Genomic DNA, 25059 nt, shown 5'->3' with positions numbered 1-25059 from the left:
ATCCTGTTCCTTGTGGGAGACATTAGGAGTCGCATCACATATTACTGAGTAATAAATTGCACACCGTCAAGAACACTGAAAAACAGGAAAATTGAAGGTTGTAATGACTGGGGGCAGAGGGGCCCACACCAATATTCTTTCAGGGGGCCCAGAATTCCTTGCAACTGCCCTGACCACACCACACCATATCAGATAAGAACACGCCAAACTGCAGTGGTTCCTCAGCTTTTCAGCCTCTGACCTCTGAACTACTTTGAAAGAAATTGGGGTTTGGAAGAAAAAAGAAAAGTAGACAAAAGACAGCAAAAATTCTAAGGCTAAAACCTGGCATTTTCACCTCAAATAGCTGAGACTACAAAGGACAGAACAGAAAACAGGTTAAATATGTTTCATTTACACCACTTTATACTTTAAATCACACAGTCCCATAGTTTTTTGTTTACTTTTACAATAATAGATAAAATACGCCATGTCATACATGCCATGCCACACTACAACATGCCACATCATGACACACCATGATCCGTCACACACCATGTCAAGCCACACTACAACATACCACACCGTGACACACCATGATCCAAACCAATCCAATCCAACTTTATTTTTTAAGCACTTTAAAAAAAAAAACAATCATAGTTGAAACAAAGTGCTGTACAGGATGATAAATAAAACAAGAGATAAAAGAATACACATAAAACATAAGTGAAATGAATTTTCAAAGACAAGGAACATTTTAAAAGACATTAAACAAATTAAAATGAATAAAAACATAGGAGAAGCAATCAGAGTAAAATAAAATAAAAATAAATGATGACAATAATAATAAAACAATCGCCAGCTACTGTGCATCAAAGGCCAGGGAGAAAAGGTGGGTCTTAAGAAGAGATTTATAAACAGGCAGAGACGAGGCCTGTTTAATATTTTAAGGAAGCCCGTTCCAAAGTTTTGGGGCTGTAACAGCAAAAGCATGGTCTCCTCTGAGCTTCCGCTTGGTCTCAGGGACCTTCAGGAGAAGCTGATTGGCTGACCTGAGACAACGGAAAGGTGTGTAAGGGTGCAGAAGCTCAGAGAGGTAGGGCAGGGCAAGACCATGGAGGGATTTAAAAACAAATTAAAGAATTTTAAATTCATTCCCAAATTGTACAGGCAACCAGTGAATTGAGGCTAAAACATGGGTAATGTGCTCATATTTACGTGTGCCAGTTAAAAGAAGTGCAGCTGCATTTTGTACCATCTGAACCATTATTCATCATACATGATGCCATGCCACACCACACCATATTACAACATGCCACACCATGACACTCCATGATCACCACACAACACCATGTCATGACACGCCACGCAAGAAACAGATTTTTCTGGAGCCAACCTCGAGTGGACACTGGAGAAACAGCAGGTTTTAGCACTTCCACATTGTCTCATATTTGATTGTCCTTAAATTTTATTGTCCTTTCATATATTGAAAGGACTAACTGGGAAATTGTTGAACATTCAGACCTGAAGATGCTCACGGACAGTGTTCTGTGCCACATCAAAAACTGCACAGACAACGTCACAGTGGACAGGACCATTCGGGTGTATCCTAACAGGAAGCCCTGGATGACACAGAAGGTCCAGCAGCTGCTTAAAGACAGAAACACCGCCTTCAGGGCTGGTGACAGCGCTCTGTACAGTGCAGCCAGAGCCAACCTGAAGAGAGGCATCAGAGAGGCCAAGAGAGACTACAGAAGGAGGATCGAGGACCACCTGGAGAGTAACAACAGTAGACAGGTGTGGTGGGGGTTCCAGCACCTCACAAACTACAGGGCCAACACTGGAGCTGCTGAGGGAGGAGCCTCAGTGGCAGAGGAGCTAAACAGCTTCTTTGCCCACTTCGAGACAGGATCACCGGAGACAGGTACACCACACCCTGCGGTCCAGAGCTGCTCCAGCCTCACACTGGAGGAGCACAACGTGAGGCGCACGCTGAGGGCGGTCAACCCATGGAAGGCGGCTGGACCCGGCGGTGTCCCTGGACGGGTGCAGAAGGACTGCGTTGACCAGCTGGCTAGAGTTTTCACTAGAATCTTCAATCGGTCCCTGTCCCAATCCATCGTTCCACCGTGCCTGAAGTCCTCCACCATCGTCCCCCTGCCCAAGAAGCAACACATCTCAAGCCTCAATGACTACCGGCCAGTAGCTCTCACTCCAGTGGTGATGAAGTGCTTTGAGAAACTGGTACAGGGTCACATCACCTCACTCCTCCCTTAGAGTCTCGACCCCCACCTGTTTGCCTCCAGGTCCAACAGATCAACAGAGGATGCTGTAGCCACAGCGCTCCACGTGTCGCTGTCCTACCTGGAGCAGCAGGGGACCTACACGGAGATGCTCTTTGTGGACTACAGCTCCGCATTTAACACCATCCTTCCTCTCAAACTGGTGGGTAAACTGGGAGACCTTGGACTTCCACACTCTATCTGTATGTGGATCTACAGCTTCCTGTCGGACCGCAGGCAGAGGGCGAGGGCAGGAGACCACACATCCGGGTTTGTCAGTCTCAGCATCGGCTCCCCCCAGGGCTGCGTGCTGAGCCCTCTGCTCTACACTCTCTAAACATCTGGCTGTATCTCTGCACACCCCAGTAACATCATCATCAAGTTTGCTGACAACACCACAGTAGTGGGGCTCATCTCTGGGGGGGATGAGTCTGCATACAGGGCTGAGGTGGAGCAGCTGACTGGGTGGTGTAGAGGTAACAACCTGCTCCTCAACACTAAGACCAAGGAGCTGATCATCGACTTTCGGAGGACTAAAACAGACATTCCACCCCAACACATCAAAGGGGAATGTGTGGAGAGGGTAGAGGACTTCAGCTTTCACTTAAAGAAGGACCTGACCTGGACTGTGAACAGCACCATTCCAGCTGCTTCCAAAATGCAGGAAAAATTACCCAGGACCCCTCTCACCCTGACACCACATGTTTCATCAGTTACCGTCAGGCAGGCGGTACAGGTCAATCACCACCAAGGACAAACCGGTTCAGAGACAGTTTCTACCCAACAGCAGTAAGGGTCCTGAACAAAGTCTGAAATCAATACCTTATTTGTCGTCATATAATTACAATATAACAATTACCTCTTTGTCATCAAAGCACCTGAACATGGCAGCTTATTTGCACTTTAAACTGCACTTTAAACACTAGGTCACATCACATAATGCGACACCACGCTACACTATGGCATGCGACACCATGCAACACCACACTATGCTACGCCACACACTATGCCACCCCAAACCCTACCAAGCCACACCATGCCTTGCCACACCACGCCACACCACAGCCTTCCACACCATACCAGAGAGGATCCTGAGTTTTTTCAGGGCCAAACTGAAGTTAGACAAGAAGGGAAGAAGAGATTATTTTATGGAATATTCTCAGGATGATGGATAAAATCTGCCATGCCATGCTCTGTCGCACCACACCACACCCTGCCAAGCCAAGCCTAGTCACGCTACTCCTTATATTAATCTGGCATTTCACTTCAGGGGTCATTGTGGCCTCAAAAAAGAGTAGAAAAATCATTTTATTTGCAAATCTTTTAAAATGAATTATCTCAATATTTTTTATGTTCTCACTGAAAAGGATAAAATATACACAGTGAGCTAAACCACACCAAACCAGACTGCACCACACTGCACCAATCCATGCCTGGATAGAATAGTTTCTGAACTCTTTTATTTTAAACCTCAAATTTTTATTGCAAGGCCAAACTGAAGATTAGAGCTGGGATGATGTGCTTTTCTCCTAATGTGATTCTATTATGATTTGGGGGTGCCGATTCGATTTAAATCTGGTTCTTCGATATTTCTGATTCCTGCAATTTTTAGTTTGCTTTTTTTTTTTTTACACCGGACCAAGAGAAAAAATTGAATGATGATAATGATGTTTACATCACATGTGAGTCAGTTTTTAATATTTATTCCGGGGATCTGAAATCTCAACTTTTTTTTCCAGCCCAGCTTTTAAACATAGACTAAAATGAAGGTCTCAATGAAAAAAAAGGATTTTTGTTGAAAAAAATCACAATTTAAAATTGTAACATAAACAATCCAGATACTACAATACATCCGTTTTTTTTCTCCCATCCCTACTGACAATAGACAAGAAGAAAAGAAGAATATGGAAGTGTATTACTGCCATTCCAGAAAAAATATCAGTTTCCCATGAAAACGTGATTACTTCTGTTGTTAAACCTATGTCTGAATGGGGAAACTGTTTCGGACCTGAATAATGCTCACTCTGACAATTTGATTAAATTCTACTACATGCTCGTGTTCAGACATGGAGAGATTCTGCTGTTATTGAGCACTGTGATATAATGATGAGTATGCACACGCTAAGACAGATTCTGAAATGCATGGGGCTCTATAGAAGGAGGAACCAGTCCAACTCTCTAGAGGTCACTTCATTTATCATCAACAATCTAGAGGGGCACAGATGGCTCACCAAACAAAGTGGTACTGATATGTTGTTGTTTTTTTTTTCTGGCGTGGCAGCAGTGCGCTTTTATAGCAGAGAAAAAATAGCCAAAGACAGAGTAGTGCTCAGGTTAGTCTGGCATTTTCACCTCAAGGAACAGGAGGCTACAAGAAGAAGTTAAAAACAGATGAAATGTTTTATTTACTTGGTTTATTCAGGGTGTTTCTTCTGTTTCTGTGGATATACTAACAACCATGCACAGTATATGACATAGAAATATAATTATTTTTCAGAAGCACCTCACGACTCCCTCCATCATACTGTACGCACGTCATTTTGATGCAGAGTTACAGCTGGACTGCTCACGACTTCATTATTTTCCTTTTGCACTGTAACAGTTCACAGGCAAACCCTCAAACCCCAAACCACTAGATGGCAGTGTTGTAATTGATGTTGAGTCAGATGATTGGCCTACTTTAGCAGAACAACCTGAACTTAGAAAGGAAGGATTAAAAAAAGCTTTAAAACGCAGAGTACTGACTGTAAAACAAATCATACCACGTACAACCTTTATTTAGGCTCTGTATTTCAGAAATACACAACACCAGATAAATCATCTCAAAGGTTTTCTTTTTTGCACATCTGTTTTTTGCTTTTACAGAGAATCAGACAGATTTGTTGCATTTGAGCTTTAATCTCAGGCTGCAGATTTATCTGTCATGGCGAGAGGAGGAACCCTGACACTGTAGGTTTATAACAATGTCATAGCAGTGCAGTTTAGAAAACATAGAGATGAAAAAAATATGTTCAGTTTAATTATATTCTCTGACTCAGAGAAAAGTGCAGTGTGTGTGTGTGTGTGTGTGTGTGTGTGTGTGTGTGTGTGTGTGTGTGTGTGTGTGTGTGTGTGTGTGTGTGTGCAGCTACTCTGTGGACACAGCTCCATGCTCCGCCATGGTTGGTGAGTGTAAAAACCTGCTGATTGTTTGGAGCGTTGTGTTGTCTGATACACACATGGAGCTGCTCTGTGGAATGAGACACAGCACATGCTGAAAACCTGACGGTGGTTTGGGAGATGAATGTCATCCCACTGCACTTTGCTGAGTGCTTGCAATGAAAGTCAAAAGAAGCAGCGGCTTAGGAGGAAAGAGAGTATTTATGGCAGGACTGAAGAAACTTTGTAATCAAATCTAATTTACACGCTGTGGAGAATCAATGAGACACGGCCGAGCTGACAGGAGGAAATTACTTCCATGTTGGAAAGCGGCGATTCCACTTTGGAGCAATTATTGTCTTCAGAGCATCTTGAAGCTCTTTGGAGTTATATTTCCAGCGATGCCATGAAGCACATAAATGTCTAAGGAAATTAGTCCTTTCATGTAAACTGGATTTATGTTTTTGATGTACAAACATGGATTTGTGGTTGTAAATAGGATGCAGATGTTGAGACACTGGATACTGAAATGGTTTTTCAGCAGAGTGGAAGGACAATGACATGTTTTTGATTCAGCGCTGAGCATCGTGGACTTTTTGACAAGCTGGATAAAACTTTCCCAAAGATTTTCCACTGGAGTGTCCTGAGAGAAACACTGATTTTCAGCAGTACTCGTTCATAATCCTGATCTTTAGATTTAAAGACAAATGAAGGTTTGCAAACAATGTGATTTAGCAGTTTTCCTTGTTTCCTCTCAGCTCTTTAGATTTTACACACTCTGACCATCACATCTGTCCTAACTCTGCTCTAACTGCAGAGGGAGACACTGCACCAGCAGACGACTTATTTCAATCCTTACTCCTCCGTTTCGGCTTTACGTTCTCTTTCCTCACATAAAAATAGAAAGTATCATTGACATTAACCCAGCAGAGAACAGAATTCTATTATCAACAGGCTAACAGAGTTCTTATAGAGTGGCTGCCTGATTCTCAGGATATCTGATCAGCAGAGGAGGATTAAGAGAGTCATGGGCCCCAAGGATCTTCTTTTTGTGTGGCCCCCCTCTTATAGTTCATGCTATCCCACAGGCACACGCTCCAGGCAATGCTGCCGGAACTCACAAAAGAAATAAGCGACCTGCTCTAAGGAAACAAGTCTAAAACAAGCCCAACAGGTGATCTGCCACACTGTGTATACGACAGACCTCTTGATAGCGGTATGAGTATTAATTTTTGTTTGCAGCAAATTAGTTATAAACACAGTCAACATAAAAACATTGATTTTTTTTAAACTTTTATTAAAAGAAAATACATGCATATAAAATAATAAAATAAACTGTTAATATAAACAATTTAAAGGATGACATTTTTCTTTGGTTAAAAAATAATAAAATTTAAAAAATAATAATAATGATAAATGTTTCTTGTTTTGAAGAGCTGAGAGAGAATCAGGTGGGATCACATAGGATACAACCCAAGTCCCTGGAGCCCCCTGTACCCATAGGGCCCCTAGGCCGCAGCCTAGGTGAGTCTGTGCATCAATTCGCCCCTGCTGATCAGACCAATCAACTCTTTCCTCTGACACGTTATATCTTCTTTCCATCCTCACTTTGCCCCTGGGGGAAAATTTCACGTCCACCCTCAGGGATTTGTTTTGTCATCTCTCTGTGGCTGTGTGTCAGAGGCCGAGTGTGTGGAATGAGTATTTGAAGATCCTCAAGGGGGCTCTTCACTACCGTGTTTTTAAGTATAGAAGGCGAAACAGCTCAGAGTACCCACCAGCCTTCAGAGGTCCCGCCATCTTGGTTCCTACGATCGAGATTTTGAAATTTGTCCACGTTTGTCTACAGAAATGTGAAGTGTCATACACATTCCTGCAAATCTGCAGCGTTTCACTGAATCTGGAATTTAAAATGTGTTCATGTCTTCTTTCAGTAACCTGCAGCTCCTTATGAAGGAACTGTAAAATATGTTACATGCTTCTGCTTTTTTGCACCGTCTATTTTGGCTCCAGGAGATCTTCTTCTATAAATCAAAAGACATCACATGTGAAAATGAGGATGCAAGGTCTCATTCAGAGATGTACAGAAAATGTATTATTACGCTATAAATATGTGTTGTGTGCAGACAGACACAGAAACCTGAATACTTTTTGATGGAGACATTTCAAAGCTTTTCAAATTAAAAGAAGTCTTTGCTTTCTAATTCAGTCTCAGCGTCCCAATACACTTTGTTCCCTAAACTATGGCAGGATCATTTCAGATATAGTTCAGAGTCTAAACATGAAGGATGTGTTTTTATTACTTGATTTTTCAATTGTAATCCCATGGTCAAATAGGTTTGAACATCAAAATACTGCTTTTTCTAGTGGGTAACTTGGCTTGAATGTTTTTTGCTGTTTTTTAACCATACATTTTGTCAAATAGGAAGAAAAAAGAAATCAATGTTTGAGAAAAAGTTAGAAATGTCCTCTTAACCTTTTAACTATTCATCAAAGGATAGTTAAGTCAAAACCAGAGTTTTACAGATTTCTGGTATTTTTATGTCACTTCATGGAAGTTTTCTGTTCTTGTGCAGCTGGTTTGATCCAGCGTAGCTCGATTTGATCTGTTAGTAATTCATGTGTGAGGAATTATTGCACTGGGGCTTTGGGAATCAAACATGTGTTTCACTTCTTTAAGTTTCTGGTCCCTGGAGGATACTTGGCCCTTAATGGGTCGGGCCTTACAGCCGAAACACACTCAAACTCACCACTGACTCTACAGCTCTTCCCCTACTTCTCACACACACACACACACACACACACACACACACACACACACACACACACACACACACACACACACTCACACACACACACACACACACACACACACACACACACACACACACACACAAATTGATATAACCACCGGCTCTGGGCCAGTTTTAGCAGGCTCTAATAGCCCTAACTGTTCAAAGTTTGAGGAGAATGTTGGTAATAGTCACATCATGTTAGTGCTGACCTTGCTGATTGTGTTTGCATACAATCACAAGGGTCAAGGCGCAGGTCAGGCCCATGGATCATTTAGTTTAATGGCTGTTTCCTGCCTGCTCAGATCTACGTGCCACATTATAGGAAACGGGGGAAACGACCGCAGTGTTGCAGGACATGATGCAGCTGGAAGGAGGGAAGCAGGAAGGAGAGGAGAAGAAGAAGAAACCAAAGGAAGAGAAAGAGTTGGTGACAAAGCAGAGAAAGAAAGAGCTCTACTAATTTTGTGGCCTGTCTGTGTCACCAGCACCCTGTTGGGACGACAGATGTGCAGATGATGTCATGTAGAAAGGGGATAGGGTGGGAGGGCGGAGCCATGGGAGCGCGGGAGGACAGCGGACAGGCGGAGCCTGGGTGTGAAGAGGAGAGGAGGGAGGGGGAGAAAGAGGGCTGTGGCGATCCTTCATTCTGCAGCAGCCTGCATGTTTCACAAAGTGTCACACAGTAAAGTTTCTCAAAGAGCTACCTGAGCCTCCTTGAGCTCTCTGGTGTTAACTGAGCTTGTGTGCATAATACAAACAACTGCAGCTACACAGAGATGACTCTATTTACTGAGGCGTCCTTATTTTTTCTGTGCAGGGGCAACAAAAGTGCAGGACTGGTGCTTTGAGCTGCAAGACCTCTCACAATGTGCAGCCTCTCCAAACCACACAGGCCATCCCAGCTGTAATTTACTTAGAGCTGAAGTTTAGCCTCCCGTCCCTGAGCAGCCGCAGCATAAGAAGCCAATTGTTCTGGTGGTCAGCAGCGACAATGGCTGTTTGTGGTCATCAGCACAAAACACAGAGAGAAAGAGAAACGGCTGAGGAGGGCAGAAAGGATCAAGTAATGTCTACCTAAAGATATCTTAAGGCTCAGGGTCCAAGAGTGAGCAGTGAGCCCCTGTTGGCTCTCTTCTAACCCGTCTAGGACTTTAACGGTTAGTTTGACCGTTAGCTTGCTTGTGTTTCAGCCAAAAGCCTCTCAGCCTCCTCTGTTCCCCACCTGTGCCCTTTCAGGCCAATTGTGCTGGTGAGGCGGAGGGAAAAACTGAATGAATTAGGCAGTCGGATGTTGCCTAATGGTGCACAAATGCGGCCATTCCTGGCATTGTTATGTGTTGGAGTGAGACTGAGAGGGATTGTGCTCCTCGCTGCGGTGCAGGAAAGCAGCTGATAAGTAAGACAACCTGTGGGAATGAGCCCAAACCAAAGAGAGTAAGGCCTGCCTTCCCGCCCTGCGCCCTGCTAACTTTACTGTAAGGCCTGCTTTCAAACACTATTGATGTTAATGGAGGACAGAGCTCCAGCCATTGATCCTGTGATTGAATCATGGCAGCTGTGAGTTTAATGCAGCTCAGAACACGAGTATGAAAATGCTTCAAATAAAAAAAATACGATTTTTTTCTGCTGCAGCACAGCCGCAGCCTGCTCCCTCGGCGTGAACAGGCCATGCAGACCTGATCAAAATCTTAGGACCAGTTGGAAAAATTGCTAGAATATGCATTTTGCACATTTGGACCTTAATGAAGTTTTAAGTAGAGCTACAACATGCAAAAGTAAGAAGAGGGAGTGCGACTAAAAACATTTGGAACTTGTAATTAAAAAAAAAAAAAAAATGATTTTTTTTTTTTAATCAGCTGATCAAAAGTTTAAGACCACAGGCTATTAAAGCCAAAATCTGCTTAAAATGTTCATTTTCTGTCAGACATTCACACGGCCATGCCCTCCTGATGCTAAAGCTAAGAAGCTGTCTCTCCTTGAACGTAGTCGGATCGTCGAGCTGCATAAGCAAGGCCTCTCAGCGTGCCATTGCTGCTGAGGTTGGACGCAGTAAGACAGCCATTCTACATTTTTTGAAAGATCTTGAGCATTATGGAACAAAAAAGTCAAGTGACCCAAAAAATTATACCTGCGCTGAGCTGGAGGATCTGATTGGCTGTCCTCCACCCAAATTAAGGCCCTTACTGGAGCCGACTGCAGCGCAACAACCGTCAGACGGTCTAACCCTTTTTCAAAGTGCTTTTTGTCACACTCCCCCTTCTTACTTTTGCATGTTGTAGCTCTACTTAAAACCTCATAAAGATCCAAATGTGCAAAAGGTAAATTCTAGTAATTTTTTAACTGGTCTTAAGATTTTGATCAGGTCTGTGGCTCTCAGACAGATAAGACTGATAAAAGCTCATGCCCAGAGTTACAGACGTCACCTCGCTCATGACCTGCACTTGAGGACACCCACAGCCCTTCTCGGTAATCATTCACCTGTTACCTGTGGCAACACACGCACAACATACCCTCAGACTGCTGATAGTGCAGCGACACATCGGGACAGCTGTGAACGCTGGCGTGGTCACACTCTGAGTTGATTCCCGACAGAGCAAATTAGATAAAGAGAACCATGGTGGTGTGAGAGCCTCAGGACAAGCTGTGATCCTGTATTCTTCTCATTATTTCACCAAACAGGGCATTGCTGTAAAAACAGGCAAGCTCACCCAACGTGCACGCTACAAACAGCTTTAATAAAGGGTATGGAGCTAATACTGGGCACAGACAAGGAGAGGGAGGGAAACACTCTGAGGATCTTAGATGAGGATGAAATCATGAGAACATTTTAGATCAGACAGTTTTCTCTCTGATATTAAAAGTGGCTTAATCATATCAGTGCCAGATCAGTGTGTAGCTCTATGATATATCTCAAAAGAGTTTGGATATAGAATTTACCAGAAATATTTAGTTATCTTAATTTTGATGCCAGCAGCACATTTTTAAAAAGTTTGGACAGAGACGCTGGTAACCAATCAGTATTGGTATTGGTTGTTATCCAAAGCCCAGGTATCAACAACGAAACAAAAAAATATGGATCGGTGCATCTCTGTATGGGAAACATGTTCCTGAACCAACTGTTTTAAAGGTTCCATATTCTGCTCCTTTTCTGCAGTTCAATATGGATCATTGATGTCTTCATGAAATGGTAGTCACATGTTTTGGTCCAAAAAGCCAATAAGTCAAGCACAGCAGCATTGTTTCCAGGCTCTCATAGCCCCTCTGTTCAGTACACTCTGATTTAGTGGGCGTGACCTTCATATGTAAATGAGCCACCGCTGATACCACCCCGCTCTTCAGCATCACTGAGAGCAGCGCCACGAGCTCCGAGTGCACAATGTTTAGAAAACAGAGAAGCTCGTTTACCGTAACATTACAGGCTAAAACAACAGTCCAACTGCAGCTAAAGTTAGCATCCTGAAGCTAACACAGAGACAGGGGGGTCACTGAGGAAAAGCTCTTACATCTGCTCCACAGCACACAGCATTTAAAATACTTACATTACCAGGGTCCCAGGTTTGTTGGCGGATGGTTGGTAATGTGCCTGGATTCAGGACCAGTCTATTCACCAGCCCTCTGTTGGACTGTCCAAAGTTGGAAAAGCAGTCGGCCGTGAAGTGACAAGCACACACATGCACAGTTTTACTGAGTGTAGCTGGAACATTTCCTTGATAAATGAACTCTAACCACTTAGTCTTGTCTTCTTCCAAGATGGGAAGCTTGTGCATGGAACTATGTGGCTGTTTACAGCCAAAAACAGAGCAGTGATGGCTCTTCAACTTAGGCATTCTCCTCCCCGCAGCGGGGAGGGGAGTGGGTGGGGAGGAGGTTTGGGGGTATCTGCTCCGGTGGACCAATCAAGTCAGACTTGCTCCTGATTGGTCAAAAAGGCAATCTCTGACATCGGCAAATCCCCAAAATCCAAACAGCTCATTTTAGGTCAGGATTTTATATTCACAAGCACTACTAAGTATAGGTTTTTTCATTAAATATCACATTCTGTGGGCTGGAAGGAAAGCCAAAAACCAACAAATTTCACTAAAAGACTTAATAAAGTGATTTTTGCATAATATGGGACCTTTAAAAACAACACATTTAAAATCAGCACAAATTTATCATCCAACAGGAATGTTTTTCCAACTTCAGCATGTTTCACTTTTACTGTTGGAAACTAGATTTAAGGTCTAAATGTTTGTGAACCATCAAATTTTAGTCCCACTAAAGAGTTTACACCGCTATACAACTTTTTTAGATTTGAGTTGTGTGTGTGTCCATTTGACAAATTCAGACAGCTGACCGATGATTGAACTCTGCTTTCTATGACTATTATTTTCTCCCATGCATAAATTAATACTTTCATACTAGTTATTCCGACATCAGTCATGTTTCTGCCTTTATTATTGCTACTAGGACCAGTAGAAAGTTTTCCCTTGCCACTGCTGTAGTGTTGTTCATAGTGGACTCATATTAGGCTAAGACAAACCAAAGCCTCATCCTGCCCCTCTTTGTACTCTGCCAGATTGCTTTGCTTTGGTATAATGTGAAATAAATCAGATGAACTGATGACCTTGAAATGCTGGAATGGTAATGTGTGCGGTGCAGCTGAAGTTTGTGAACGAGGTAAAGTCATGATCAACCAGACTTCTCATTGAGGTGAGGTGGGGCGTGGCACTGCACTGCAGCAAGCTGAAGAGCAACAGGGTAACGTCCGGGGGGAGGAAGGCAGGGTGGGAGGTGAGGTGATGGGGGAGAGGCAGCAGTTTGGCCGTCCAAATAGCCTCCGCCTATTTTTCCACACCACACCTCCCCTCGCCTCTTTGGAACTGCTGGTTCCTCTCCTGAGCTCCTGATTTTGAGGGCTCTGCGTAGAAAAGTCTGTGTCTGAGAGCGGTGGCCTAGAATAAAACCAAAGGGCGCCTTGGACGCACAAAAGTACTAGCTTTGTCTCAGTTGCCATCATGCTGTCTGGAAGGTGCTGAATGAGGGAGTCTGCAACAAAGTAGCAGTGCCCAAATAAGTGCCAACGTCACCTCTGAGAGCTTTAGATCCTATTTCTTTCTTCCTTTCTTTCAACAGCCTATGGCCCTCTCCAGGTCCTTCCTCCACGGACACATTTCAAAGTGGAGGAATCAGATATAAACTTTAATATAAATCTCATCAGAAACAGTAAGAAGTCAGTTTGTTTCCTTTTTAAAAAACTTCATCATAGAAGTAAATATTTTGTGAGCAACTTGTTAAAATGAATGATTAGTGAGGAAAGAGCTGAATTCCATTTGGTGCAAAGATTCAGACAAGAAGTGCTCATTTCCAAACCTGCAGTGTGTCCATAAAGAGAGATTTAAAGCTGATACACTGATTCTGATATCTCATTCTACTATAAAATTTAAACTCATTTATTCTCATTTATTTTCTGCTGTTTGATTGTACTTTTATTTAAGTGTGAGCCTTAGACTGTTTGTCTTCTTCACCCTGTCAGCTTGGGCGATGCAAAATGAATCCTCAAATAAAACAGGGAAACACAAAAATAACTATTCAAATTACGTTACATTTTTAAAAAAGATTCGGTATAAAATTTCTACAACAAAAACAACAAGTTTTAACAATATAAAAACCCCTGCAAAAATTAAAAAACAGGGCTTTAAAAATATATTTAAAGGAACATGAAATAACAAGAAGGTCTAAAGCTATATCTTCTGAGGTGGACACGGTAAATTAGGATTCTCCATAGATAAATAACAAATCATGGAGATTTAATTATAAAAAAAGGACAATAAGAATATCTGATAACAAGCTTCTGTATAAATAGGATCCTCTGTGTTAAAGTCAGGATTTAGTTAAAGTAAAGTGTCTTACTCACTTTTATAAACAACCAGAAAGAAATAAAAAAGGCAGAAAACAAGTTTGTTTTGAATTTATTTGGAGTTATCAATTTAACTTTTTATCATCACTGTTAAGTTTTTTTTTTTTAAGAGGTTTAAATCCTCGTTTCTCATTTTCAGTTCACACACACACACACACACACACACACACACACACACACACACACACACACACACACACACACACACACACACACTTTATTCTGTAGTTTTCTTTACATGAGGATGTGCAGTAAAAAGAGCCTGGTCACTAGGTGCAAATTTAAGACCATCTATCAATGTGGATTTATCAGCACTCAATACACTCCCTGTGTGCGAGTGTGAGTGTGTGTGTTTGTGTTTATGTTTGTGAGTGTGCGTGGAGGTTCAGAGTGGAACTGAAACCTCAATTAATGTCCATGAAAGGGAAAAAATCCACACACAAAAACTGACTGGAGATAAATTCAGTCATTATTTAATCTTTGATCCAGTGAACTTATCAGAATCTTCTCTGATGAAAAAAAAAAAAAAGATTCTGCTGACTGAGATATTTGTGTTTCATTCAAAGATTAAAGCAGAATAAATTCTCTTTAATTCATTTATAGGATAAAATATAACTATAAATATATTGAAGAAAAGTAATTGATAAAAGATCGTTCCATTTAAATGTTTTTGTCTACTTTTTGCATTTTAACATCTCATGAAAGACTTTGGTGTTGGACTTTGTTAGGAGATCACTTTTATTTCTTTATATATTACCTTTAAAAAATATATTCTTATCAAAAAATACTGACGGTAAATACCAACACACACTGTAACTTCACTTTACATGAGTGTGCTTTAATTTCTGCCATCTTTGTAAATAAAGACTGATTAATTTTGTTAGTGTGAGTTCAATTTGCTTCACAGCAGCATTATTGTGGATTTCAATTTTTTTTGACTATTTATCTTTTCTTTTTTAAAGGTGAAATAAATATAAACTAGCCAGTATATATAAACATATACACATAGATAACATGGTAGGATATGCCTGCTCTATCTCTTCTGTTTATATTCTTACTTACCTCCAGGGAATCCCAGATTCATTCCATTTTGTCTACTGTTTTCAAAAACATTAAAATATTTCAAAGGTTAGGACAAAAATTCCTGTAATTCATTTTTGGTTATGTGCTTTAATACACACTTGATTCACTGTGTGTTTAAATGATTCCGTGTCCTGTATTAATATATATTTAGTGAAATTGTTTGTTGAATATTATTTGTATTGCTCCTTTAGCAGCTCCATCTTGTCTTCCCCATAGCTGATAGATTAATAAAGTGTCTGTGAGGCTCGGTGGGGAGCCCGACAAGTCCGGACCTGTCTCAATATCACCTGTGCTGTCTGAGAGTCAGAGAACACCTTGGTTTACCTGCAGAGAGGGGCCCGAGCTGACAGGAGTTCATTAAAGCAGGCGAACAGGTGGAAGAAATGCAGATTTCAACTCCGAGCAGGAGGAAATAATGAGCTGGGTGAAGCTAAACATGCTGGTAGCTAGCCTAAATGCTGACACTTAATTCATGTGTTATCGGTCTCTAAGTGCTGTTGGAGGAGAACACAGAGTTTCAGGTATTTCATATTCACCGTTTAAAGCTTTTTTTTTTTTTTAAATTATTATTATTTTTAATAAGATATTTATTTCTCAGATAAGCTACACACTTGATAGCAGTTTTAGCTGGACCATGTGACAGTGCTGTTTTTCATGCAGCAGCAAAAAATTAGCATGCAAAAAAAATCAGGTGTTGTTTATTAAAAAGACAATCCTAAAGTAGGCCGGAGTGGGGCTGTATTTGTGAAGCTAAAGTTTCTTCTTTTTAGTTTTCATGTTAAAGCTAATGTTAAAAACAGATGTGTGCGATTCTCTCACAAACCCATGTCATAAAAATGTATTTTATAACCCAGCGCGGTCAGTGTGAGCTCTCCCAGCCTCAGAGAAAGTGAATGGCAGACTGATTTCTTTCTTTCTTTTTTTGGAGGGGGGGACTGACATCATGTAAGTTCAACACAGCATAAAGTGCATTTTGGCTCCGCGGAGGGGGCAGGAGGGGGGCAGCCCTTAATAATCATCTCCACACAGCCTGCTTTTGCAGATATTTCAGTGAGATGTGTCTTTCCTCGTTTCCCCTTCAGGAAATATTAAATAATCACTGCTGCACACCGAGTCTGCTTGTGTAACGGGGCTTCACCTCAGCTGAACTTGACGCATCTGGTTCATCCGCGGCGCAGGACGCGCGGCGCAGTCAGCAGCTCCGTGTCCCCGCTGAACCGAGCGGGGATGGCGGCGGAGCGAGACGCTGAGAGGAGGGGGGGCGACACAACTCTCTCTGTGTCGCTGGAGGAGACAGTGTTTCGAGAGGATTCAGCTGTGGGACTTTTTCCACTTCTCAACCCTCCAGTATTGTCGCTTCGTGCTTTTTATTTTCAGCTCCGTGTGTCCAGACTCCAGACACTGAGCGGGGTACACGCCGGCGGAGCAGGCTGCTGGACACCGGAGGAAGAGAGCGTGTAACTTGAACTTGAGACAGGTTAGTGCGCAGTTCTAAATCCTCTTCTTAGCGTAAGGCCTTCTGAAGAGCTGAGCGTTAGAAATGTCGGAGCAGTGTCCGCGGACGACATGAGAAGCGTCCTCTTTCAACCCTGAATCAGACTGGCTCAGTGAATATTGACAGTGTTACATCTGAAACGGCCCTCTGTCCTCGGGGAAGTTTCCAGGGTGCGAAAAACAAGCGCGTTGAGCTTATCAGCCTCACAGCTTCAAACAGAGCTCACAAAATGCCAAAACAAGAACTAAAGAGTCCCCAGCCTTTATCTGGAGATGAGGTGATTGCAGGATTGAAAGTTATGGCTTGTAATGCATGAAAAGAGGTCGCCTTTAGGTGCCCTAGTTTCCTCTCACTGAAAGCAGTAATATTTTCCTTTGTTGTCCTCGATACTAAACAAAGATAGCAGCAGAGCAGATCCACTCTTCGATCCCCCAGTCCAACAGAAACACCCTCAGCAGCCTAACATGCAATTTCAAGGCTTGATAAAAATGTGCTTTTAATTATGAAAGCAGGATCATGAGCTGTCAGCCTGATCATGAGTGTATGTAAAACAGGAGGACATGTGGCAGAGCTGTGCGGTTACCCGGGATGTGTCACTGTGGTTTCCTTTTATGAACTTTCTGATGAAATTAATTCATTGAAATGTGAGAGGAGCTAACTCAGCACGGCTGGGTCAATATTTAAAGGTTAGAGGCCTGTCAGGGCTTCACTCTAACGCTCAGGTGTTCAGAGAGCTCCTTAAAAACCTTTAAGTCAAATTAGATTTCTCTGGGATCTGAAATAAGGTTTGATTGTGTTTCTTGTCCTTGAATTCTCATTTCGCTGCTGCGTATTCATCAGGAAGGATCCAAAGATTTGGCGGCGAACAAATAAGTTCATACAGAGTTCATCTTATATCCCAAACCCTCTCTCCTTGTGGCTACACATGAATGTAAAATAAGACAGCACATTTTCTTAAAAAAAAAAAAAATAATAATAATAATACGTTTAGTTTATCCCATTAGCCTACTGATGGGGATTTCAGTCAATTTGTTTTTGGTCTCTAAATGTGTAAAAGTGCAGAGTCTGATTCTGTCACACGTAGCTCAGTTATTTGTGTTTAAGGCGATTGTCCTTTTTGCCGTCCATGCCGCAGATCTCCTTTGTGCCAAAGAAAAGTATTACCAACAACACCGCAGCACATCGCTGCAATTTCTAATCAATACAATCTTAAGAGGTAGATTGTCCTTCATACCACCCGTGACGTTGTGCACACCTGAGTGTGTGTGTTTTTCTTTGCTAACGTGTGTAGTTGTGTTTAAGCCAGGCTACAGGCCGACTGACCGGCCAGGTAAGACTGTACTCATACCGAAGTGTCTGTTGAAACTGTGACGAAGAGACGTGAAAGAAAAGATGCGTGTGTGCTGACAGGAACACCGTGGAATGATTCTGTCCCTTTTTTAACGTCTCTGTCCCTCACTCTTTTAGTGGAAAGAGGAACAGATCAGGCAGAAAGAGCGTGACCTTTCAGCCAAAGCGCCGCTCACAAATGTGCTGCGTTGTGACATGTGCTAAAACATGGGTAGTGCGTTTTTAAAAACAACACATGCTTTAAAAACAGGAGAGCGCCTCAGAGCGTCAGAGAGCTGGGTGCAGAAACACAGGTGGCCCTCACACAATGAACGCGCTCTCATTTCTCCACTGTGAGTCAGTGGGACAGGAGAAAGCACATGGCTGCAGAGGGAAAATTGGCGTGATTATCATCTGATTTAGCCTGCCACCCTGCAGCTCAGAGCCCCACAGTGGGCAGTTCCGGCAGGGGCCGGCACGGAGCTCAGAAGAGGTTTGAATTTGCCCAAATTTACTCTCATTTGCTTTCTGAACAGCTTCATCCTCCCTCCCACTCCCCCTCCAGTTCACTCATATCTCATGCAATTGATTGAAACCCAAAACGATGAGATCAGGCCTCTCTGTGAATAGTGGATGTGTGTGTGTTTGTGTGTGTGTGTGTGTGTGTGTGTGTGTTTGAGGGCATTTCAGGTCAGAGGGTGGAAGGTGGATCGTGGAGGGGTTGGTGGAACCGGCGAGGGTTTTTTTCATGCCGTGGCGTGCTGTCCCGTCCTGTCGTGAGATCTGTTTTAAAGATGCTCTGAGGTTCCCGTCACTTTCTAATCAGGTCATGTGGTACATAGAGAATGCATGCATGCAGGGAAAGCTGGATCAGGGACTTAAAGGGGTTTCTGAGCCATGTTTTTGAACATATCATAGACTTCATGATGTGTCTCTGCCACCTTGTCATGTTAAATCTGCACGGCCTTGCTCTGTCAGGAATCGGAGCTCTGGGACTCCATCACAGCTTTTCATTTTGCTATTAATAATGTGGTCGGCCAGGATTTGTCAGAGCAGTGTGCAGAGAGTGTGTGTCATTGTCTGTGTGCATGTTTGTGTTTGCTGTCCCCACTAAACGCTCCATGTTTTAAATCTCTGCACATCTCAGTGCAGGGCATTTAAGTGCTTGACCTAATTTCTCTGGCAGCAAAGAATCCACCAGTGAAGGCCTTCCTCTGTGTGTATCTGTGAGTGTGCGTGCATGTGCGCACGCGCATATTGCTCTGGGTGTTTCCTTCTTGCCTTTCTAACAGGAAGCTGATGTGGAGTTCAACTGAGGACAAGGAAAAGGGCCTTTCTTTCCACTGTGAATCATTCGAGAGAGAGAGAGAAAAAAAAAATGAAAAAAGCACAGGGAGAAAAAACGGAGCAGGCCGCTGCATTGATTCAACGCTCTGCAATCTGCTCCTCTCCCTCTCTCTGTCTCATTCTCCTCACCTCATTGTCTGTTTCAGCCTTTTTCTCTCACTCCTTTGTTTTATTCCCTGTTCTTCTGATGTCGGATAGACAGCGGCATTCTGGAGGGAATCGCTGGGTTTACGGAGAGTTCACGAGTCCTGTGAGAAGATGGGGAGGGGGTAAGAGGAAAGGAAAGACGAAAACAAATGAAGCAGAGCTCCGTGGGGAGCAGTGCAGGTTCTTCCGGTTCACATTTACAAACCCACGGCAGAGAGAAGCTCCATGCTTTACCTGCTTCAGGGGCTCAAAAATATAAAGGCAGACACCAACGGCACCATTTGCCTGAAGACCAGGGAGTGATGTGAATCCTCCTGTTTTCCTTTAAGCTTTGATTGTATGGAGAGAAAAGAGGATGTAAACAACTGATAAATGCCTGGTGTCTGGATATAAATAGGTAAATAGCATTAATATTTAACTGGGTTTCAGAAAAATGACAAAAGCAAGGTTAGTGTGGTGTGGATCACTCTGCTGTTCCACCAGCTAGATTCAGATTTTACCAAAAAAGTAAAATGAACTCAAAGGTCGTTGAGTTTAAAGGAGGAACGGCATATCAGGGGGAGTAAAATATGTCTGAGACAGAAATAAATGAACCAACTGCAGGCAAATGTCTGTGACCTTACCTTACATGCAGATATCTTGTCAGGGTTTGCGCACACGGTGCAAAAGAAGTAAAAATTTTTGATGATATTTTCTGACAGAAGCCTCCATCTCTGCCTCCCTCACATGCTGCAGAATGGTAAACTGTGATCAGAAGAAGGACAGAAAAAATCTTCCAACGTTCAAAACATTTTTCTGAAGTGTGCCGTCAGCAGAATAATGCAGTGACCTTTTCCTCACCTCTGATGGGGGAGATTCTGGTTTTCGAGTAGCAGCAGGACCAGCAGACCTCTAAATCTGAAAAACACTGTCCTGACATGTGGTAAAGGCTGAAAGGAAAATGTTGAGCTTTTTCAATTACCTGCATGTCATTTACCTTAAAGACAGAAATCTGTGTGAATCCTCCCCATGTTAGCTGTTTGACCTTGATTAGTCTGATTAATATTGCTCATTAAAATATGTTTTTTATGTCGAAAAAGTATTAGCGATAGTGCAAACAGGATTTATGAAATGTTATCATGATGCAGAAAGGATCATGTGGTTGAATATAAAAGAATAAAAAGCATCTGGACCAGCAGCTCCGACATGTGACTGCAGAAATGTTCCAGGAAGGATGAACTGTGCTCAGCTTGTACCAGAACACTGTGAAAGAACAACATGCAGCAAACCATCACACCAAACCACGATCAATCACCAGTTCACTGACAAAAACGGCAGTGATGACGGTGTTCACTTGTTTCTAATTTGAATCTCTTCCTGTGTGTTGTGATTTGGTGCAGGGTAAGCAGATACACAGGGATGAGGATAAGAATGAGCCCAGGGCATGTGGATGCTGCAGACCAGGTGAGCATAGTAACATAGAAACACACACACACAGACACACTCCCTCAGTCAGAAGAATCACAACAAAAACATCGAGGATGAATCTAAGGCAGAAAATTGCCCTGTTGAATTGAACTGAATTGATTTTTTTTTTTCGGTCATGTCAGCACACTTATACAATATCACACATTGTCAATAGATGATCACATTGTACATGTCCGAAAGGGAAGACGGGAGAAGCAGAGCTTATCTAGTCCCGTCTCCATTTCCTCAACATTTAGTCTCCTCTTTTTCACAAATAGTCAGATTAATATAAATTTTGATTCCATTTACAGAAGTATGACATAATTCTTGATTGTCTTTTAGTGTCCATATTTGATCTTTAGTGTCCAATCCTTTGTTCCACGTAAGGCTATTCTATTTGTTTTTTTTTATAAACCGTGTGAACCAATTCATCTGAATTCTCGCTCTCTGCCAGTCAGGCTTCGGTTCAAAAGGGGGACATAAAGTGTAAAACATTACCAGAATAAGTTTCTTATTTCCATCTCTGAATGTAACACAGATTCTGTCCGATCCAGTGAACATGTAAGATAACACAGAAATAAATGTCAAGTCTCACTCGAAAGTTTGGCTCTAATGTTAAATACAGCTGAGCATGTTTCGATGAGACAGGGTTTCACAGGGTTTCTACTTTAATCTTTCTATGAAGAAAAATTGTCTTAAGGTGGACCTGTTTTGACTGAGTTACAGCGTACATTTTTAAAATATGAAGTATTTGTCCCTCATAGCTACTGAAATCAAACTTGAGACATGAACGTGTTTCTGAGGAAACGATGATGAGATTGAGCTTTTACTCTCAGAACAGCTGCTGGAAATATTGTTTTATCATAGCTGACAGAGGGCGGGGTGGCTGATTTATCACATTCATATCATGCTGTTTTTTATGTCTTTTTTGTATTTGATGAAAAACATTTATTGTTGATAATTATTCCCTGCACATTAGATCTAATACAGGGCGTCAAACTCATTTTAGTTTAGGGACCGGTTGCAGCCCAGTTTGATCTCAAACCAGAGCACAGTAACCCTTAAATCAAGAACAACAATTTAAAAATATATTGATAACTATACATTGACAGAAACATTATAAACAACCATATATTTCTTAAGCAGAGTCGTTTCAATATTGGATTTATTCTGCTGCAGTGGTAACACAGCTCACAGGGACTCTTCAATGGCACAGCACTGCAAAAACTTCAACTCTGTATATTTATCTCATCAGGCTCAATGTGAGCCACAAGTCCAAAAAAGGTCACACCTAAGATATTTGAAGAATAAAAATGATGCCTGAACAGTTTGTAAAGAGTAAAAAATCTGCCAGCAAGGTGAGAAAAATGTGCTGGTTTCGTTTCTTCAAATAAAATCTTAATTCAAAAAACTCAACGAGTATTTTTTCTGACCATGTTTGCAGATTTTTTAAAGCAATCCATAAGTCATTTCTGTCTTTTAATATCCTGAAATACGTCATTTTTCTCTGGACCTGTTAGGTGAATGTGGCTCAGATGAATTCTAATGAGACATTTTTTACTAAAGTCTGACATGAAACACTGAAGCGTTTAGTCACAGGTATCTGGACTTGAACAGTTTTAAAGTACTTTATTTTATCATTAAAAGAACTCATCAAGAGCTTTATATGATTTTAAGTGTTTGTTTATTCAAATCTCTGTGTATTCATCTGTCTGAGCTGACACATGGATCAAACAAACCAAACTATGATAAGGGACATGACGTTTTAAAGACCAGAATGATCAATCCAGACCAGGTGGGGCTTTGTTTAAATGTTTGTTGTAGGTTTTTAACTTGTTTCTCTAAACTGTATTTTTGCCTTAAAGCTTAAAATGTTAATTTAGTTTAGTGTTAATGTTATAAGAAGTTAAAGATCTGGACACAGAGCTCTGCCATCACATTATTAGACTCTGTAATCTTTAAGAACAGGATTTTTAGTAAATCTGGAAACATGAACAGCTTCAGTGGGACAGGGTGGGGTGCAGAATTACTCTTTCACTGATAAAGTGAGATAGACTGAGGAGTTTCTGTTCATGTATTCATTAGGAATACAATCTAAGTGTGACTCATCACTTTCCAAAGGTCTTAAATTACTTTTCTGTCCCTAGAGAACATCCACAGTAAAAAAAAAAAAACCCACACCAAACAAAACAGATGTAATTAGTTTTATTTTTCATATTCAGTAAAGTTTGAAAACACACACATTGATGATCTTTAGATATCTTCCTTCCAGGGGCTCTAAACATAAGCGCTACAGGCAGGCAATGAAACTTATTTATTATTGTTGATTTGTTTTGATGAATTTTTTGAGTGAGAAATTAAAATTATTTTCACTGTTTATCCTTTTCTTTTTTTAATGTTTCATCCAAAGCAAACAAACAAAACAAAACAAAACATAAAAATATCAAAATCTTAAATTCTTATCTAGGACTGGGATTACATTTTCAAAATGCTGAAACAGGAGAGAGGTATTCCTTGGTCATTTAGAAGTTGTGTTGAGTTTGGAGCCAGAGCTGACCTGACTGACAGGTGGGCACCCTGCTGCTGTTAGCAAGGAGACTAAAGCCTGGCTCTTTGGTTTCTGCAGCACCTGCTGGCTATAGGCTTTAAAACTCAGCTCCAGTAATATCATCATCATTATCATCCAGATGACCAAGGGATATGCACAGCAAAGAGCTACTTTCCAGGACTTTACCCTCAGAAGTAGGTTACATGTAGCAAGACAGACCTCAGTACCGCAAACTCATAAGAGGAGCCGTACAAAGGCTGAGAAGACGCTGGCCTTTCCCTCGTGTTAGGATGAGATGACGGGTGGAGGAGCACTAGCACAGGGATACTAACAGGAGCTGATGAGGTTCACACAGGCTGGCTTTGTTTTGAATTGGGGAGGAACTGAAGTTGGTGGTGGAGTCTTAGAGACTGCAATTTTTCTAAACAGAGAGGGGGGAGTAGGGAGCATGCTGTAGCAGTAGTTTAGCCATCTCTGTGTCTGACATGAGGACAGAAATGAGACTTAAGGATGACTGGGCTACCACAATAGTTGCTCTATTCCCCCGGGAACTTTTGAACATCCAAATCTTGATTTCTTGTATTCTGCTGATTTTTATGCATTAATTTGTCACTGGATTATTTTTATGTAGTTGCAGAAAAACGAATTTAACTTCAGTAATACAGATGTAGAAGCCTGCAGGGCCAGCTTCAGGGGCCTTCATCTCAATCAGGAGAGTCTAAGTGAGGAGCAGGTGGATCAGGAAGAATGGGAAGAGAGCTGGATCTGCTCAGAGCTGATCTACCCTGATGTTTGTGTTAAAGTGGTCGGGTCCGCACCTGTATATAACTGTAAAGGCTCCGTTAGTCACAGAACTTAAAGAGGGGTTATTCTGCTTTCCTGTATTTTAATCATGGGTATAAAGTAACAGTCCTGGATGTTCAGACTAAGCGTGTGCAGATTTTCAAATCTCTGCATTAAACGTATGTTGATTAATTCCCTGAATCAGTCTGTAAACTGACGGAAGCACTCTGCTCTAAAAATAGCATCAGATCTTCAACAGACTTGCTAAAATGATGAGGCCATGGCCTAAGGACCTTCAGAGGGTCTCTAACACAAAGGTCTGCCCATCACTTCACCCCTAAACTCTGGTTCATTGTTCCCTCTGGACAAAATCTTCAGGCATTCTTCATTATGAGATTTTTAAGCTTTAACTTTATCCCTCTGTGTTCTTTGTCCCGTTTTGTACACACACAGAATTGAATATTAGGATGTGTTTTAGGCACAGTGACACACAGTTAGTGAAGCTGGATTACAGTTTTTTTTCGATTGCTAACATGCATTGGTAAAAACCTAAGTCACAAGTTCAAAACTCTTAACACAGTCTGCATTTCCATCATGCATCTCAGCTGAACAGTTAATCTCATCCCCAAAACGGTTTCCCACCAACCAAACACTTCATACATCAACCACAACACTAGCAAACAGTCACTTTTAGCACACGGAACTACAAAATACAAACAACAGAGAGCATAAATATGAAAGACCATAAATATAAATTTAATCTTTCAAATTTGAATGATTTCTTTTTA

At 41.8% G+C, this 25059-nt stretch overlaps 1 long non-coding RNA gene across 1 annotated transcript in view; it reads left to right on the top strand.

The window, feature by feature from the left end:
• The first annotated feature begins 16177 nt into the window (after positions 1 to 16177).
• LOC141810279 (uncharacterized) overlaps positions 16178 to 25059 on the top strand; it is a 32791-nt gene continuing 23909 nt past the window's right edge. Inside the window, exons 1-2 of the long non-coding RNA XR_012600076.1 lie at positions 16178 to 16653; positions 20874 to 20937. This is a non-coding gene — a long non-coding RNA (uncharacterized LOC141810279). The remainder of the gene's footprint in view (positions 16654 to 20873; positions 20938 to 25059) is intronic.

This window comes from Halichoeres trimaculatus, unplaced genomic scaffold (assembly GCF_033239565.1).
Source record: "Halichoeres trimaculatus isolate MK-OKI-2021-1 unplaced genomic scaffold, fHalTri1.1 fHalTri1_scaffold_21, whole genome shotgun sequence".
Taxonomy (NCBI): domain Eukaryota; kingdom Metazoa; phylum Chordata; class Actinopteri; order Labriformes; family Labridae; genus Halichoeres; species Halichoeres trimaculatus.
Note: the sequence above shows the minus strand (reverse complement) of the source record. Positions and strands in the feature narration are given on the sequence as shown.